Raw genomic sequence first — 20325 nt, forward strand, 5'->3', positions numbered from 1 at the left:
AAGGTTTCAAAAAAATATATAACATATTAAAAAAATATAACATATATAAAATATATAATGTAATATATTTATATAGTGTAATAATAATCATAAATTATGAGCTTTCTTTCATTTTTTATGTTTCCAAGATTTGACCATTGATGAAAATTGTGAAATGCTCATAAACTATTTTTCCTATAATGTAGGAGTCTATTGTATTATTTCACTTTGGATCTACATGTTCTTTACATCTCTTTCGAGCGTGTGTATGTGTGTTCCTACATGCATGTGGTGTGTGTATGTGTCAGAGAGAGAAATGTATTATTTGAGTATAGATCTCCGTGTACTTTACATCTATTTTTAGCTTGTGTAGTGTGTACATGTATGGGTGTATGGTGTGTGTATGTGCGTGTTCGTGTGTGTGTGTGTGTGTGTGAGAGAGAGAGAGAGAGAGAGAGAGAGAGAGACTACGAATCCCAAAATTATTTGTAAGGCTTCAATTTGAAGCCCATTAGTCGACCTCAAAGCTTCATTTTATTTTCAATGAAGCCTTACCTCAAGCTTCAAATTTAAGGCTTGCTCGGGCGTGTCGAGGGGAATAGTGCTGAAATGGCTTGTGCTTTACATGACTGATAGAACTTCTACTAGCACCCAAGACACATGGTAATTGATGGAGCTTGTTATGTAGATTGTTGAATGATGGCAAAGAGTGAGTAGGGGACTTGTCACTTAGCTTAGAGGATCTTAATGTAAAAGGATTTTGCAATTATATATATATATATATATAATTATTGGTCCCAACAGAACTCCTACGAGGTGAGACATGAGCTAAGCAATTCTACAACTAGGAATTGTGGGCCTACCCCAATTTTAGCAAGGGAGTTGGTGAGCTCCCACCCCAAGTCACTATGTGTCAAAGAGGTCTAGGGTGCCAATGGGGCTGCCCAACAATGGTAACGGTGGTGATCTAAAAGGAAGTGAGCAAAGGAAGTGAGCTGAAGTGTGAGAACTCTCACCATCCTCCTCAGAGAGGAATGCCATACCTACCTCCACGGCTCATGTGATGGTCAAGATTGCCAAAGGGATGTTGTGCTTGAAGATACTTATGCACTCAAGTTAACTATTGGGTTCGAGGGGAGAAACTAATGGTATACAAGCACCAACATTTCAATGTTGCCAATACAATTACCTAAGGAAACCTAGGTCCTGTATAATCAAGCACCAGATGGAACCATGCATCCTATCATGATTCCAAACGCAATTGGGGCTACCACAACTAACAACCCTACCCCAATTGGATGTACTGAACAACTACAATCACGCAGAGAGACAAGAAGTGGGAACATCTAGTCCACTTGGAGTACCCCCCACCAAAAAATAGCCGCTTCTCGAAACCTTAAGCAAATGTAGATGACCTTTTACGAATGTGCACTCATGACTTGTGCACATTTTTATGACTCGCTGTTTAAATATAAGTTAAACTATAAATGTAAAGATAAGGTTAGTGTAAGTATAAATATCAATAATTAGGGCTCATTCTCATGTTATATTCTCTTACTCTCTACTATCTTACCTACTCTCCTTAGCTTTCCTATCACTCCCTCTCGATGTCTACTCAAGATGGGGATCACTGTTATATTCTGGATCACTAGAACTCAATAAACTCACCTTGGGGAGATTTACTCAGGGTTTTGCAAGAGCATCGAGCTAGAGAGCTTGTTTATTGCTCAATAAACTCACCTTGGGGACCAGATCTACCCAGGGCTTTGCAAGATGAGAAGCATACTAAGGAGGAGCCTACACAAGGTTTTGCAAGATCATGAGAACTATCTAAGAGAGCAAGCTAATAGAGACGACTCTTACCCTTCACAAGAAGACAATGCACATAGCTCTTGTCTCAACTTGATGTCCGTCAAGTAGCAAGTGTGTCCCCCCCTTAGTCATGACCCATGTCTTGTATCATCAAGTGCCATCACCATAGATTGTGTTGAGTATTTGCTCATGCAAGATGTGCTTGAGGTCTTGGAAATGAGGAAGAACATATCTACTGCGTGCTCATCTAAGATGTTGGCGGTGATGACTTCTCTGACTTTGATCTCAAAAAATGTTCCACCTCAAATCAACAAGATTGTAGCTGTATAAAGCTGCTTGCACTTAGCTTCACAGCTGGAGGTGGCCACTGTAGACTACTTCTTTGCTCAGCCATGATATATATGAATCACCAAGACAAAAGCAAAACCCACTAGTGGACACTCGTGTGTCATAACATCCAGCCCAATCTGAATCACTAAAAGCATGCAGTTGTGACTCACCCCCTTTTGGATAAAACAATCCAAAATACTTAGTGCCCTGTAAATAGCGAAAAACCCGCTTAACAACCTGCCAATGCTTCGTACCTGGGTTATGCATAAATCTGCTCAACTATGAGACCACATACTGTATATCTGACCTTGTGTTGCATACATAAAGAAGGGATCCAAAAGCATGCTGATACAAACTAGCATCAAAAGATCGCGGAGCCCAAAAAATTATGTATATTGCATATACAAAACACTATAGTATATACCTTCTTCTCCTAAGAGGGTATCTCAATTAGAGATAGAAAAACAAGGTCGTGAGAGGAGGGAGGTAGACTACTAGATCAAGTGTCAAGGAAGCTAGCTCTGATACCAATTGTTAGAATTAGGGTTAGGGTTACAACAATGCACACACACAAGATAGAGAAGCTTGAGAGCACACAAACTCACTAGATTAGAATGAACAAATGTGTGCCAGATACAAAAGATAAGTACACACCCCAAAATGAGTAGATAAGAGGGTGTACATATGCACGGGGGAAAAACCTCCTAGTGAGGGAAAAAGTCCCCCAGCGGTCCTAAGTGTGTTCACACACATCACTACCATATAATGCTACAGCACCAAGATTAGACATAGGAAATCTCAAACCACTTATCAAGATGAGGTTTGACATGTCAGAAAGAAAATCTCACCCCGCGGGCATATGCAGATTTACAAAGCATGGCATCCAAAAAGGTGGTGTAGTGTGACAGACACTATAATTGAGCATATTTTCAAGATGCACAAACTCTTCAGGAGTCTTAGGGCACCTTGGTGAAGATATATAGTACAGATAAAGTAGGATAAAGTAGGATCTGCACAATGTGACCATAGAGAAGCTCAATATAAATGATAACTCGGTGAAGGTTAAAGGGCTTGTAGCTGCCCTTACTTCTATTTAATCACAAGTAGATGACGATAATATATTGGTGACCTTGAATGGTCTTGGCAAGGAATACAATGAGTTTCAAACCTTGAATGGTCTTGGCAAGGAATACAAGGAGTTTCAGACCTCCATTGGTCTTGGCAATGAATACAATGAGTTTCAGACCTCCATTGGAATTCAATAGAACTTTCATGATTTTCACGAAGTGATTACTCTCCTCATCTGTGAGGAGATGAGAGAGAACTATCCTGATTTCAAGAACTCATTTTTCTCCTCATCCATGAGGAGATGAATATTGGGGAGGTTCATCCTTTAGACATTCACATAAGCTAGCCTTCTACTGAGATACAAGTAGACGTAGAGGCAAATTGTTATGTAGAGGATGCGGTAGCGGTCAATTTAGAAATCAAAACGAGAAGCAACAATAAGAAAATCAGTCTCATACAAGTGGAAGAGGCCACTCTAGAGGAAGGGGGAACTAGAGAGGCCGAGGTGGTTGGTAAAGAATTAAAATGTAAATTTCATGGAGTGCTATTACTATGGCAAACTAGGACACATTACAAAGGGCAGTTATATAAAGCAGAATGATATCAAAAGTGGAAAGTTGTAGTAAGGCAACTATGTATCATCGAGTAAACAGGGTGCTGCTAGATTCAACAAGTAACTACTTGAGATACATCACGTGCTCAATTGTTGAAATATACAAGTGAATAGGGTGTGTGCAGGGACAAGCCCTTAGCAAGAGGCTGTAAAAGAGAATCTGTAAATGTGAGAGAAGCTGTGAAAAGGTGAGAAGTATCTACTGGGAGAGAATAAAGGGTAGCATGAGGAGATTTAGGAGGTGTGGAGATATTCTAGGAAGAGGTGGAGAGGTGGAGAGAATCAAGCAAAAGAGGAGATTTAGGAGGTGTGGAGATATTCTGGGAAGAGATGGAGAGAATCAAGCAAAAGAGGTGGAGTGAATCAAGGAGAAATCAATGGGATTAGATGCTTGGATGTAAACCCTATAAATTGAGGCATTGGCCTAATGAGAATTTGCTAGTTTTTTATTATCCATGCCTACATTAAGCTATCAATTAATTACTCACTAATCACATCTTAATTATCATCTAATCTCTTTTTTAATGATATCGATTCTAGCATTTTATCCACCATAGCTCATTACATTGCTACAAATTTAACATGGTATCAGAGCCTAGCCTAGAATCCATCAATCTTATGAGCCCATTATTTTGCTAATCACTTAGCTAGTTAGGATTAGTAGATAATTAAGATTTTTACCTCTTTTTCAACAAGCTCTCTACACCCCCGGCTAGTGGAGGGCTTGATCTCCCTCTAGGCTTAACAATAGCCTCCAAGCTTTTAGCCACACATAGCCACAAAGCCTCATGCTCCAGCCCATTCAAACAATTTGTCAAACCGCCTACTGGAGCTGCCAATTTTCACTAAAACGCTGGCACCTTTTTTTGAGGAGAATTGGAGATCTTGTCTACACCAGATCTAGTTCCTCTTAGCCCTAGGGGTTTTCAAGGGTGCTCTACAAGCTGGTGAGAGATAGTTTTTGATTTGATCAAGTCTACGGTGAGATCCAAGCTCTTCATCAAATTTGCAGGTAACTTTGGTAAAATAGAGATTAAGCATTCAATGCTTGGTCAAATCTTGTGTTTCTTGGCTTAATCCTCTACTAGACTAATTGCTATTGATGGCCTTGAAAGGATTTGAGCTCATTTGAACTCTAAGGCCCCAGATCTGGACTCCTTGCATACTCTATTTTTTGCACACAAAACAGAGGATTAATTTACTAATCAAAGATTAATCAGCACTAATTACTATTTTTAGGTACAATTGAGGGTTCAAATTAACCATTGGGTATCTGATACAGATTCCTATAACTTCAAATTGCAATTCGGAGATGGTTTGATACTCCAACCATTCTGTAGAGATTTGTTACCCTTGGTTTAATGTAATTTTTGGTAAATTTATGCTAATAAATCTGGTGTAATCACATCACCTAAACACTAGATTGAGTTGTAAAAGGGTAGACACTGCCCTTGAATCTTAAAATTGGATCAAGAGGTAAGACCCCCTTCACATCATCATGAGTACGGCACAAGAGATAGCCAAATTTAATGGGGAGCAGTTTTACACATGGCAGACAAAAACCATGTATTTGCTCATGAGGAAAAATCTGTGGGGGCTAGTTGCGGGAGGAGATGAATGCCCAGAGGTGGGAGGGGAAAATGAGTGGAAGAGCAGGAATGAGAAAGCATTAGGACTTATCGCACTCATTTTAAATTCATCACATCACAGGGATACAATGGGCAAAAGATGCATGGGATGAACTCAATAAATTATTTGGCACTCAAACAAAAAATTCAAAGAGAAATCTATTAATGCAATTCTTCAAACTGGATATGAAGGAAAGTGAACCTTTAATCACACACTTGAACAAATATAAAAGCATTAAGCAACAACTATCAGCCACCATTGACAAAAAGGTAGAAGATGATGAGGCACTAGCAGTGCTTCTGAAGAGTGTGGACAAAGGTGAATATGAAAACATTGTAGCAACATTAAAGAATATACCTAAATTGAAGCTGCATGAGATAGAAGGAGCTCTACTAGAGCAAGAGACCAGAGTCAAAGAGAAGAAATGGCTAGACTCAATAGCTGGAGAAGAAAAAGTATTCTTCACCCGAGGAGGATTCTCTCGAGGACGAGGACGAGAAAGAGGCAGAATAGGAGGAAGGACCTTCACTTGCCACAACTGTGGAAAGCCAGGACACATGGCAAGAGACTGCTACAGCAAACCCAGTGGGGAGAAGGAACGACATTGGCAAACTTCATGGAGGCTCCTAAGGAAGTGGAGTCAGATCATCTTTTCTGAGAGAGAGAGAGAGAGAGAGAGAGAGAGAGAGAGAGAGAGAGAGAGAGAGAGAGAGAGAGAGAAACCCCACAACCCAATGTAGCCTGCCTCAGGAGAGTAAAACCACCTCTGAGCCACTGATGATGTAGGCCATGTGGTAGATGTATGTGTGAGCACTTTAGTCAAGGTCACGGGCACTTGTAGTAGCCTTGGACACATAAAGAGAGAGAGTGTCAAGGACTATGAGTTTAGGGACTTGAGGCATTTGTCGCGGACTATCAAGTAAGAGGGAAACTTGTTGGTATAGGGTCCAGGTGTGCTAGGAGTATTCACTTGAGGGGAGGTGTTGAAATATACAAGTGAATAGACTGTGTGCGAGAACAAGCCCTTAGCAAGAGGTTGTAAAAGAGAATCTGTAAATGTGAGAGAAGCTGTGAAAAGGTGAAGTATCTACTGGGAGAGAATAAAGGGTAGCATGAGGAGATTTAGGAGGTGTGGAGGTATTCTGGGAAGTGGTGGAGAGAATCAAGCAAAAGAGGTGGAGTGGGATTAGATGCTACCCTATAAATTGAGGCATTGGCCTAATGAGAATTTGCTAGTTTTGATTATCCATGCTTACATTAAGCTATCAACACTAGTCGCGTCTTAATTATCATCTAATCTCTTTTCTAATGATGTTGATTCTAGCATTTGATCCACCATAGCTCATCACATTGCTGCAAATTTAACAAATTCCATGATAGAAGATGTATCAAGATTGGCACATATTTGGTATATGTGGATTTTGGTGCCTCTAACCAAATAATTAGTCATGGTGAGTGGTTTAGAGATATGCAAAAAATGAAAAACCAGGGTATGTGGAAACAAGTGATGATATTATACACCCCATTGCACATGTTAGTAAAGTGCCATTGTTTATGAAAGATGATAAAATGAAGTACCTATCAAATGTACTTCATGTTCCTAATATTATAAAACATATGGTTTTTGTTGGATAGTTGGTTAAACAGTGTCTACAAGTGAGGGTTGTGAAAGACTTCAAAATTCATTGTGGCTTGCAAAGGTTAACAAAAATGGAAGGTTGTTTACTTTGGATGTTAACATGCCTGAGGTGAACACATCCATGTTTGCGCATGGGACAAGTGTTATGAAAGATATTGACATCATATTGCACAAGCGCATTGGTCATGTGAATATATAACGGCTGAAGTCAATGCATGCATAAAATATTGTTATAGGTTTACCAAAGTTTAAGGTTGATGGTATATTCACAAAGTATAGCTTGATAAGTAGGCCGAACATGCTTTCTCACATGAAAAGTATGTTAGTGGAAGGCCATTTAATGTTATACATTCTGATGAATGGGAATCGACTAATAAAGCAACAATTGGCAGATTGTTACATGCATTGATGTGATCATACTAGGAAAGTGTGGGTTTACTTCATGAAGAAGAAAAATGAGGTGTTTGCTTATTTCCAAAGATTTAAAGCCTTATCGTTCAAGAACGATAAATGTATGCAAATCAAATACCTAAGATCAGATGGTGGGAAAATATTTCTCCAATGAGTTTAGAGATTTCTTAAGAAAGCAGGGAATCAAGAGGCAATTGACACATGTAACTACACTTTTCAATAGAATGGTGTTGCAAAAAGGACTAGCCTAGGTTTCACACAAGCCAAAAATGGCTACTTGTCACACTGTCGGTAGTAGCAGTAAAGCAACAACCACTGCTATCGACTGCCACCATCGTGTCGAGGTCCCTAGTTAGGGGGTTGCCAAATTCGATCCCAAAGAGCTATTTTGAATCTATCTAGAGATAAGTTAAAGATCACATAAAAGGTATCACCTCCATATGACTTTCTTGGCCTAGGTTTCAAACAAGCCAAAAATGGCTACTTGTCAATGGCTACTTGTCATTCACTGCTGGCAGCAGGCAGCCCTGTCAACTCCAAAATCGTGGTCGAGCTCCCTAGTTCAAGGGTTCTACAAATTCAATCTTGATGAGGTGTTTTTAATCCATATAGATAGAGTTGAAGATCACATAAAAGACTACTTTCAGCTTAGGTCTCACCTCCACAACATGACCTTCTTGGCCTAGGTTTCAGATAAGCCAAAATGGCTACTTGTCACTATCGGCAACAACAATAGCCGTTAACCATGCCATTGTGGCCAAGACCCCTAGTTTGAGATCATGCCAAATACAATCCCATGAAGAGCTATTTTGAATCCATCTAGGGTCAAATACCACATAAAAGACTACTCTCAGCCTAGGTCTCACCTCCACATGACCTTCCTAGCCTAGGTTTCAAACAAGCCGAAAGAGAAATTGTTTGGGACTGAACAAAAGAATTCAAAAATAAGCTTAAATTTATCATTCTTTGTTGGGGAACTAATAGAAGAAGGGGATTCCATAGCCATATTATTGACAAGCATGACACTCAAGGAGTATAGCCCCTTGGTGAAATCAGAATCCAAAAGAATAAGAAACCATTTGGTGTTGTGTCCAGTGGTGCAAGGCTTATTCACTAAATACAACAATGCTTGATGGTGGTTGACAAAGAAAATAAATTTGGTAGCTAGAAGGTAATGTATGTACTTCTTTCACAGATGTAGCATGTCTCTTTCAATGGTGGTTGTGTAATTGTGTTGAGTGTTATATGTCATTAAGTTGACGACTAACAAAAGGTCATAGTGAAGTTCATGCTGCGCTCCTTGGATTTTGCTAACACACATCTAATAGCCAAATGCTGCTGAAGTGTTAATATTTACATGAAAAGTTAGATTCTAGTTGGGGGATCTCAGGATGGGTGCAGTCTCTAATGCCTTCTTAAGTTTTTTGTATACGCATTGGCAATTGTATGTCTATTTGAAGATAATCAATAACTTATAGCTGGCATATATGGTATATAAGAAGATGAATCTTCTATAGCATCCTACATGCTCCATGAATCTATGCACCACCTTATAATTGATGGGTGGTGACATGGGGCATGATTCTTGCATCTTACATGGATGCCTAAGGGTTTGGATGTGTTCCTATTGGCAAGCTTCACTACATTGACGCTTGTGCCTATAACTGGTGTGGGTAACTCGGGCTTCCAAGAAATCCTTGGTGATTATGCCAACACTAGGATTACCATCGAAGATCGAGGAGACCGTAAGTCCCTTGTATAGAACATGTAATAGAGGGTTTATTTCATCACTTTCAAAATAGTAACCCATCTTGTTCATGGGCATTTGTAGTCATCCTTTGATTTTGGTTATGGAGGGAGGATTCTCAATAGGGAATAGTTCATCCTCCTCCTCAGTTTCAGGTTCAATTATGTGTTCTCTTAACTTTCCATTCATCCCATGAGACTAGTCTCTTTCTTGTATAAGAGAGCTTGTCAGTACTCAGACTTCCGAGGGCAAGAAGGCTATGAGGCCTCCTACGTCCTATGCACGTGCGATGCTCGCACTTTTGAGGTGGGTTAGGACCCACTATTTATAAGGATGCGCATTGATCCTTCCCTATGAGGTGGTTCCTTTTTGAAGGGGAGGAGATCAAGTCATTACAGATCACCTCTAGAGAAAATTTATCATTGACTTGGAAGGTCAACTTTCACCTCCTACCATTGAGACCTCTCTCATTGCATCTAGCAATGTGGGGCTTGGTTGGATTGGCTCCAGAGAGGTAGAGGCTCTAGAAGTGGTTCTAGTTATAGCCTCTAAAGAATGGTTACAGTTTGTCTGAGTCCTTTAGCAAACTTTGAGGTTTTAGCTCTAGGATAGGGTGTGGGATATGCCCAAGTGGGGTTCCTAATTTACCACTTGCTTAAACTGCACCTTCCTCACAAGATCATGTGCTTGTTTCATCCTCTCTTTCTCCAACATGGGTTTGGAGTACTCCTTGAGTTTCTTCGAAAGGTATTTATATTCTATAGACTTATTTTCCTTGGGAAGGGAAGGATTTAGTGGGATATCACTGGCTATCTCTGCAAAAGGGAGGTAGCTTCAAAGCTCTCATCTAAACCATTTTCAATGGTTACAGCATCATTACCCTTGAAAACCAATCTACATTGTGGTACCACATACTCTTTGAGGTCCTTCTTTTGGACCTTTGATTCTGCTTCATTAGCCTTTTTAGGGGCCCACTATAGCCTTTGGGGCTTGTGCATGTGGCTCTTTGGCTTTTTTCTTTGAAGTTGCTTTCTGCTTATTGGAAGTGAAGACTATGTCTGTCGCCAAAATATGTCAAAATTACATGTGTACATTCACAAGACCTAGCCATGCACATTCCTACCTTACCTGCTGGCCCTTGCATGTTTGCACATTCCTACCTTACCTAGCCCCACATGTTCACACTTGGCCACGCATGTTCCTACATTATTTAGCTTTGTACATTTGCAAGAGCTGGCCAAGCCCTGGGGATTCACTTCTTATATAAAGGGGATGTCATATGCATGCATGAGACTCATAAAAACCCCCTATTTAAGTTTCTCTTAAAAATAAACTATACCCCTTTTTAAGCTTATAAGTCCCACTTATGAAACTAAAGTATCCCCTAATTAAGGTGTAATACATGTGGTGGCAAGCTGTAACCCATTTTAGTAGTAGAGATGCACATTAGAAGCACATATTCTACTTAAGAAAATTCTACTTAAGAAGTACTCCTAAAATTGTATGCATTGGTGGTCAGCTTATAAGATTACTAAACAAATCAAATTTTGAACCTTTACCATTATATCACATATTGTAAACTATAATTAGAAAGTATTCCCTTGCTTCCATTCTCCCCCTCTGTAAACCGCTCGTAAAACCCCATAGACCCCCCTAACTTATAAGCTTAAGTCCCACCTTCCTAAAACCCCCATCCCTTACACTCACGTGATACAATAAGATATGCCTTATGAATTCCCCAAGGGCCACACATGGCCACTCATGTTCCTACCTTACCTGGCTCTCACCTGGCTATGTATGTTTCTACCTTAGCTGGCTTTGTAATGTTTCAAGATCTCCGTGCATGTTTGTGGTTCCCCATGCATGTTCCCAAACTTATGAATGCATGTTCTCAAGTCTAACTAGGACCTAACCATGCACATTCCCAACTCACTAGCCACGCACATACTCAAGTGGGATTGCATGTTCTCAACTAAGTCTTATGAATGCACGTACACAAGTTAAACAAAGATAAAACATAAAAAAATCTAGCTGAATCTAGAATATCTAGGGCCATCGCATGACTTGTGTCGGTAAAGGATGCGCTCTAAGCGAATCACCCTTACATGTAAATAAGATCAGGAAGGATTTTGGGACTCAATTCCCCACTTGAAGAGAGTGCCTCAAACGATATTGAATCAGGAGCATCTTCTCAAGAGGAATCTCTCTTCACGCATCTTAGTCTCCCTAGGACCTCATAAGAGCCAAGTAACCCTAGTCATAGAGTATTGCAAAGGGCTTATCACCCTCCTTTGTGGCATCTTTTGCAAAATATTGGGCTGATTCTAGGTTTTCTCTTCACGCATCTTAGTCTCCCTAGGACCTCATAAGAGCCAAGTAACCCTAGTCATAGAGTATTGCAAAGGGCTTATCACCCTCCTTTGTGGCATCTTTTGCAAAATATTGGGCTGAATCTAGGTTTTCCTTTTAGCTACCCTCAAAAAAGGCTTTACCTTTAGCTTTTTTATTGGCAACAAATGCTTGATCTCTCGCATGCACACTAGTTTGGTTTTGTCAAGATTGCTTTTCTTGCAAGAGCACTGCAACCAACAACTAATCAAAAAGTAATAGCACTGCAACCAACAACTAATCAAAAGTAAGGTCATGAGTCAAAGTTTAGATGCAAAACCCTCGTATGAATTTGGGTAGAGTTGTGAGAATAGTAGACACCAAGAACTATCCAGATAGGCCTCATCAATACATGCAAGGTGATCCCCGAGTTCTTTAGTCCTCAAGAGGAACTCATCCATTAAATCTCCCTCATTCATATGCTTGGACTGTAATTTCTCGTGAAATTAGCCCACTTCTACCTTACTACACACATCATAAAGTGTAGCAAGCACATTCCAAGCATGATTCATAGTTTTACATGTCATTGAGCGAATATCCATGTGCATCTTGGCTTGTTCCAACATGGGACGTGTGGAGGTGGACGCCATAGTTACATCAGAACTCGTATCACCATCTAAAGTATGTGTAGTATTGGGGTGAGATAGGGTATGCATTAATGCCATAAAAATCACATTCCAAAGCCCTTTGGTGACCAATACATTTCATATCATATAGGACCACAATAGGTAGTTAGTCCCATTAAGCTTATCCTCGGTAGAAAGCTTCCCAAATACAGGATGTTGTGTCTCCAGTGTGTAAGCCTTGTATCTGGGTGTTGATATCCCAAGATGAAATCAAGTGGGTAAATCTCAAAAAGTGATCAACTTGGGAGAGAGATTCTTGAAGTATCTAGGTGATGGTATCTTGGATGATAAGTTAAGTGACCTTTAGTACCTTGGAAGCATCAATTCTCAAGGAGAGATAAGATAAACATGAAAGCTTGAAAATAAGAGAGAGGTCACTATCGACACATGATTGGGTTCAATCTCCCCAAGATGAGTGTGGCCCATCGTACCACCCATCCATATTATAATATATTAATTCTTTCTTTTCCAAAAAGACAAATCCAAAAACAAAGCTTAAGAGCTTTTTGAGTTCTTGAGCGTTCAAGCTCTTCAAAAAATATCACAAGCTAAAAATATCAAGTCTTTCTACTAAAAGCATAAATACTAATTGGTGTATATAAAGATTTGATGCATTAGCCTTCCAAAAATATAAATGCCAAATATGTAACCATAATAGGTGTTCACATGTCTTCCAAGATATCTCATTGTGGTCCAACGCATGTTCTAACTAACAAATAGTCTACCACTCAATCATCGCCTACATTAAAATAATATTAGTTAGGACATAAAGCTAATTAAACACATTAATCCTAACTATATCATACCACAGGTGCACAGAACAATGTAGCCAGAGCATTAGTAAGTCTAAAAAGTATTACTAAATACTCATAATAACCCATTTGCATGTGAGAGGCAGTCTTATAGATATCTTCTTTGACCATTCTAACCTGATGAGAACCTAATTTAAGGTCAATTTTGGAAAACACCTTGGATCTTCTTAACTTGTCTAAGAGATCATCCACACATGGGATAGGATATCTATTCTTATTTAAATCTCGTTAGTCTCTATACACATGCAAAACGTTAGTCTCTATACACATGGGATAGGAATCTATTCTTATTTAAATCTCGTTAGTCTCTATACACATGCAAAATGTTCCATTCTTCTTTTTGACGAGAAAAATATGTGCTCCATATGGTGAACTACTAGGCCTAATAAGTTTTCTATCGACTAGGTCGTCAATTTGATTTTGGATCTCTTTTCTTCTCTAGAAAATTTACTCTACAAGGTAGAATGCTACAAGGGATAAAGTCTATCCTATGGTTTCTCACTCTAGAATTAGGCAATCCAAGAGGCAACTCATTCATAAAAACAATCTAAAAATCATGAAATGAATGGCTCATGTGGCGGTGTCCTTAGAATTTGGTTTAAAGGTAGTAACCTCATTAACCATAAATAGGTAAGCCTTTTTCATTTTCCTCATGTGGCTAGCTTGGATATGGGTTGAGTATATAACCACTAGATTCTCGTAATCCTTTCAAACATACATTCTCACCATTGAATGCAAAAGATAAGTCATGAGAATTATAATCAATGCAAGGATTTTTCTCGTGTCTCCATGGTATACCGAGAATAACATCATATGAGTGCAAAGGTGCAACAAGAAAAGTGTTAGGTTGCCTATATGGTGCAATAGATAAAATCGCATCTTTCACTGTCTTAGTACAATTATACTTTGTTCCTTGAAAAGCACTGTCTTAGTACAATTATACTTTGTTCCTTGAAAAGCAACTTAATCATGTAATTTGAAGGAATAGCATTAGCATTTAACTTAAGAGCATGCATAAGCTTTGCAAAAATGAAGTCATGCGTACTTTCATCATTATGAAATATATTTACTTCCTTGTTCTTAAGTTTTCCTCATTTTTAGAAGCATATGAGGTGAAACTTTTTTTACATACCTAGATCATCAAAAATATCTTCATGTTTGAAATCACCCTCTTGCTTGAGAGAGAAGAAGTCATTATCCTCCATCCTCCGCATCTTCCTCACCCCATCAATCATGTTGGCTCATATAGTTGGTTGGTTCTTCTTCTCTGGGAAATTGGGTGTGATATGTCCTCTTTGTCCACAGTTGTAACACCACATTTTTAGGTACATAATCTTACTTCTTCTTTGTGTCATCACCCTTTTTGTTGTTGTTGTTGTTAGCACCATGATATCATTGGTGTGCTTGTTAAATTTACAAAAAGGAGAAAACTTTTTAAATTTGTTAGCATGAGAATCTTGAGGTGGTTTGCACTCCATTCTTTCTCTCACAATTGTAAGCGAAAGAGAATGGAGAATGAGGTTGAAACATATTGATCTCTGCTCTAAGAAGCTTCAGTAATAAATTTTGGCTTTTGGTTCTTTGATCTCACTTCGTCAATGGCTTGTAGTTGGATGAGAATTTCCCAAAACTTGTCCATGTATACCTGAATAGTCTCTTTGTCAAGTTGTCTCAAAGCATGTCCCATTGTTGACGTGCTTTAGCTTGAGGTGGCACAAAACTCCTTTTGATGAGATTTTAGAACTCCTTCCAAGTTTTTGGGCTTTCTTATCCTTGCTTGATTACATTCCACCATAATGATGCACTTCAGACCAAATGATTTGTAGCTTATTCCTCTTAGTAAATTCTTCCCCAAAAAATAATCATCAACCTAGCTAATCCATGACAACACCATCCTTGCATCCTTCTTACAATAAAAATTCTAGAACGTAAAAGCTTTATGGCCGATTTTCTTTCTTTTTTGTTGTTCTTGCTCTCAGAAAGTCTCCTTGATGGTATGTTGAACGTCAAGTTCAAATTCAACGCTTCAGGCTCATTTCTTACTAGAGATTAGTTCTTCCAACTCCTTTCTCTTTGCTCGTCATCATTTAATTAATCTTAGGAATAGAAGGTGGTTATGGGTTTGACATAATGTAGAATAAAGAAGGAAAAATAAAATTGTAAAAACTTGATAGTAATTATGAGAAGTAAGAAAATAATGTGCAAGATCATACTTATGGCCTTGCTTCAAATTTGGTGAAAGTCATAGGTTAAGCCAACTTTTGTGGAGTAATAATTAATAGCTTCAAGTGTCCAAAAGCCCATAAGTGGTTTTGTGAGCTTGGTAGTACTAAAAAAAAAAGTTATTAAAGGAGCCTGAAATGTGGAGAACCTTGATCTCAAAATACTTTGACAATTCCCAAGATAGTAATCCTTGAAAAGTCCTTTTGAAGTTCTCCTTGTGTCACAAGAAGAAGCTTTCACATAGATTTTTTGCTTCAAGTTTTGAAGTTTTTTTTAATAAAAAAATTGCACAAAAGCATGTCTTTGATAAGCTTTTAATTTTAGCTCCTAAAAGAAAACTTAAAATTATAAGATTTAGTATTGAAGCTTATAGCTTTTAGAGAGCTTAGCAAAGCTAAGACTTAGCTTTAAGTCAGCTATAAGCTAGCTAAGCTATAGCTTAGCTATTATAACGAAGGCAAAGAAGTCAGTTGGCGGGTAGTGCAAAGAGACCAGGAATGTTTTGATAAAGAAACGACGGAAGAAAGTCACCCCTTAACCCTTGATTTTGCTTAGTCACCATGAATGTTTTGATGAAGAAATGATGGAAGAAAGTCACCCCTTAACCCTTGATTTTTCTTAATCTCAATTTTAAAGCTTTTGAGATTATAAATGAGGAAGATGATGTATACTCCTTGCTAATTGCATCCATAATGGCATCTCATTTACATAACCTATACTCAATTGAACCACATTTACAATGCCCATCCACTTTTGTCGACATCATGCCACAATCCATCCTCGGAGAAAGAGGAAAGATTGTGTATTCAATCTTGCTATTTCCTTGTGCACGCACGCACGCGAGCGAGCGATTTAAACAAAAGTCATGATTTGTGTTCTGCCAGGAATTTTTTGCAAGAGGTGTGTGGTTCTAATGAAGAGGGATGGAAGGATTTAGTCAAAGCCATTCTGAATACCAATTTTGAATACCAAGGATATTCTCTCAATTATTACTGACCCTCATCATCCTAAAATACGCCAAGCTATTGTCAGCAATGTAGTGAGCGAGATTACCACCTCCATCGATTCTTCATTAATTCAACATGCTTGTGATGCGGCTGGAATCAGCATGAAAGGGTACCAAGCAATCCGTCAGGTTGTAAAAGATGCATTTCTAAGACAAGGAATCACTGGCACTTTGTTTCCTACACTCAAGGTGATTCACAATGTCAAGCGTATCAATAATGATGATGTGCAGCGAGCTATAGGACAATTTTATCACGTTGAGGGAACACTAACATGAGACACAGGGTCGAGCAGAAAGAAAATCAAGACAACAAGTACAGAATTTCACTATGATGTTTACAATAACATCTTTGTTCATATTGAGAGACTACAACAAGCTATGTTGAAGCTCTATGGTCTTTCACCAGAAGGTGAGAAATTGCAATTACTACTATTCATGTTTTTCAGTAGAAAATGAAGACGATTATTTTGTTTTGAATATTGAAAATTACCATTTATTTACAGTTTTGGGGAGCACACTTTCATTTGTGCTCAAGCTAGAAGAGTGCCAAATTGTGAAAGGTCGGAAGCTAGAACATATGAGCATTACGCTCATGAATGAGGCCATGATCTGTGCATGGGAAAAGACTACCAAACCAAGTTTTAGTGTGCAATTTGAGAAAGAGGTCTGGTGGCTTGGTGCATTCGAGGTACCGAAGGAGACACATGAGGTATTGACATGGATGTTTGAAAGGACTCCCTGGATAACAGATGCAATCAAAAAGCAAATTGATGGTCAACTTTTAGATGTAGAAAACATAGGAAAGTTCAAGGTGGATTGGCATCTTGGGAGAGATTTGAAGACAATTAAATGCATGATGGGTTGTGCTCAAGGCGCGACATCAAGATGGCCTTGTCCATACTGCAATGCTCAGATTGATATTCCTAGGAAGAAAAAGACGAATGGAAAAGGTATACAGAAGGTTGGTGCTGTTGGGAAGGATGCCTTGAAAGGTCCCAACAAGAAAGGGAAGAAGCAATAAGAAGATGCAGTAGATCCAACCGAGTAGTCAACTGATGATGAAGATGAGGAACAACCAAATGCAAGATGGGTGTGTGGAAGGTGTCATGTCTCGTGATATGCTAGGAGAACCAAACAGGAATTCAAATTGGAGCCCCATCATTAATTTTCCACTAAAGAATATTCACTTTTGCACACTTCATGCATTCATGAGAATCTTTGAAGATTGATTGCTTAAGTGCCATATCGATTATGCATTCACAATGCCTACACAAGAGAGGAAAGTTGTAACCCTTGGTAAATTAGAGCATCTTTTGAATTCTCTGGATTGCCTTGACGGAAACGTGAAAATTGAAGTGAATAATCAGGCCTCTGGTATGTCATACGAGGTTGCTCAAAAGGTCTCCATGACTGGATCAAAGGCAAGGAGATTTTTGGAGAAGCTTGCAAACATAGAGAATTCAAAGAAGACTTGGGGACTCTGGAGAGACCTGTGTGCAATCACCACAAATGTAGATTGTCCAATGCCAGCTCTTGTAAATATGCGCAAAGAGCTTTGGATAAATTTCAATAACATGGTTCGCATTATGAATCAAAGTAGCACAACTACCCAAGAACGAGCATCATTCCAAAAACATATCATAGAATTCACCAAAAGTGTGCTAGGTGCTTAGGGAGAGAGTAAAGTAACACACTATATGGTAAGTTATACAATAAAAAAATAAAATGGTGTTTTAACCGTGACTTTTTCTAATAAAATTCTATTGTCATGTGTACAGCACATAGTTTATGCGCATGGTGTGTATTTTATGAACAAGTATGGAAAGCTCGACATGTGGAGTACCCAAGGGATGGAGAAATCACATTATAAAGCAAGAGGGGGTTATTTCAAAAATACAAGACATGGAGGTGGAGCTTCTACACGAGGAACACGTACAAACTATCTACAAGAGATGTTCAATTGGTTTTATCGCACAACCTTTGGAAGGTTATTGGTTAGGGAGCGGGCCCAACAATCTAAGCTTGCACAAGAGGCACGCAAGGTTGCAAAAAGTCATGCTCGGCTTGAATGGTTGTAGACCAATGCTCCCCATATGCATGGTGCTTGGCGTGCATGAATGAGGAGACAAGGGAGGCGTTGGGTTGTGCATGCACCAGCATAAATCTAGATGTAATAAGGCTGAGAAAATAAGTTTAGTTAGGTTTTTTTTTTCCCCCTTAAAAAAACTATTAATAGTTCCTTCTCTCTCACTTCATTTTCATTTCACTTTTTTAGAGAGCTTGAGCTCAAGATCTACGTAGACACCCACGTAAGGACACCAGCACATCACCATGTTAGCATAGTCGTATACATGGATATGCCAACGCACCAAGAACACCGCACGTGTTACCATGCCTTCACAAAACACAGTGCAAGGCACCCAACGACCACATACTGGCGACACCACGGAAGAGAGTGACCCCTTGGATTCTAGGACATGCCCAATGGGATCACTAGAGTCCACCAACCCTCCTCCCACAGCAACACTAGTGCACACACATGCAGGCCCTTCTAGTGGGAGCAAGTGTGTGAAGAAGACACCACAATGTAGCCACCCCAGAGAGATCAAGACAGAGAGGCCGATGATGAGCAGTTCGACTGGGTTGGTGAAAACATTCCTACATTGTGTAGCACCATAGGTGGCAAGACCCTACTACTAGGACAGGGTCCCCTACCTACCCGGGAGGAACTTGATACACAGATACCACAGCAACAGGAGGAGGAGGATTCAGACTATGAGAGAGACCAAGAGGAGGTTCTTGCAAGTGCATGCAAGCGTAGAAAGGTCAAGCTCTTCAAGCCAAGGAAGTCCCAACCCCACCAACGCACTAACACAACACAGAGAGCCCCAAGGAGAAGGATACGCCAAGGGCATAGGGCTCTACAAGAAATCAAGTTTTATCACAGAGGAACACTAAGTTGCTGATAACTTTCGCGCTCACACAGTGAAGGAGATTCTCCAACGATATAGAACAAAGTTCCGTGTGCAGGGGATTGCCCTTGAAGCATTACAAGAAGTCTCCAAGGCTTACCTTGTTGGGCTTTTTGAAGACACCAACCTCCTTGTAATACATATAAAGAGGATTACCATATCTGCCAAGGACATGCAACTAGCTCGGTGCATCGAGGCGAGCGAGACATGATCTAGAGATCTTAGATGCTAACCTTTTTTTTGAAGCAACTCTTTTGTTTCAAACCCCCCTTTGTAACAAGCCTATCTGGCTTTCATTTGTAACCTTCTGATAATTAAAATTTTAAGTTTCTCTTACAATGTCTTGGTGTCATCATGTTTGTTTAACATGAAGTGTCTATCATGTGCCAGTTTGTCACCCAAGGCATCAGGAATGCTCCTGGAGGACTGAGAAAGCTGTGCCAGAACAGTGCAAATTTGGCCTCTGCAACGGCGATGTAGGCTCAAAATTCGCACTGTTCTGGCACTTCTCCCCTAGCCACTCAGGATCATTTCTGATGCATTTATAATGAAGTTGAGCACACTAATTGTGAGAAACAGTAGTTTATAAAAACACCTTTAATCATGTGTAAAAATATAGTGTTTATCATCCAATGCATCAGAATTGCTCTTGGAGGACTGGGGAAGCTATGCCAGAACAGTGCGAATTTAGGCTCTGCAACGGCGGCGGTGCAGGCTCAAAATTTGCACTGTTCTGGCACTCCTCCCCCAGCCACTCAAGATCATTTCTAATGCATTTATAATGAAGTTGAGCATACTAATTGTGAGAAATGGTAGTTTATAAGATAAAAACACCTTTAATCATGTGTAAAAATATAGTGTTTATCATCCAATGCATCAGAATTTCTCCTGGAGGACTGGGGAAGCTATGCCAGAATAGTGCGAATTTAGGCTCTGCACGGCGTTGCAGGCTTAAAATTCGCACTGTTCTGGCATTGCTCCCCAGCCACTCAAGATCATTTCTAATGCATTTATAATGAAGTTGAGTACACTAATTGTGAGAAATAATAGTTTATAAGATAAAAACAGCT

Source organism: Cibotium barometz, chromosome 14 (assembly GCF_041138505.1).
Source record: "Cibotium barometz isolate CiBa-2024 chromosome 14, ASM4113850v1, whole genome shotgun sequence".
Lineage (NCBI taxonomy): Eukaryota > Viridiplantae > Streptophyta > Polypodiopsida > Cyatheales > Cibotiaceae > Cibotium > Cibotium barometz.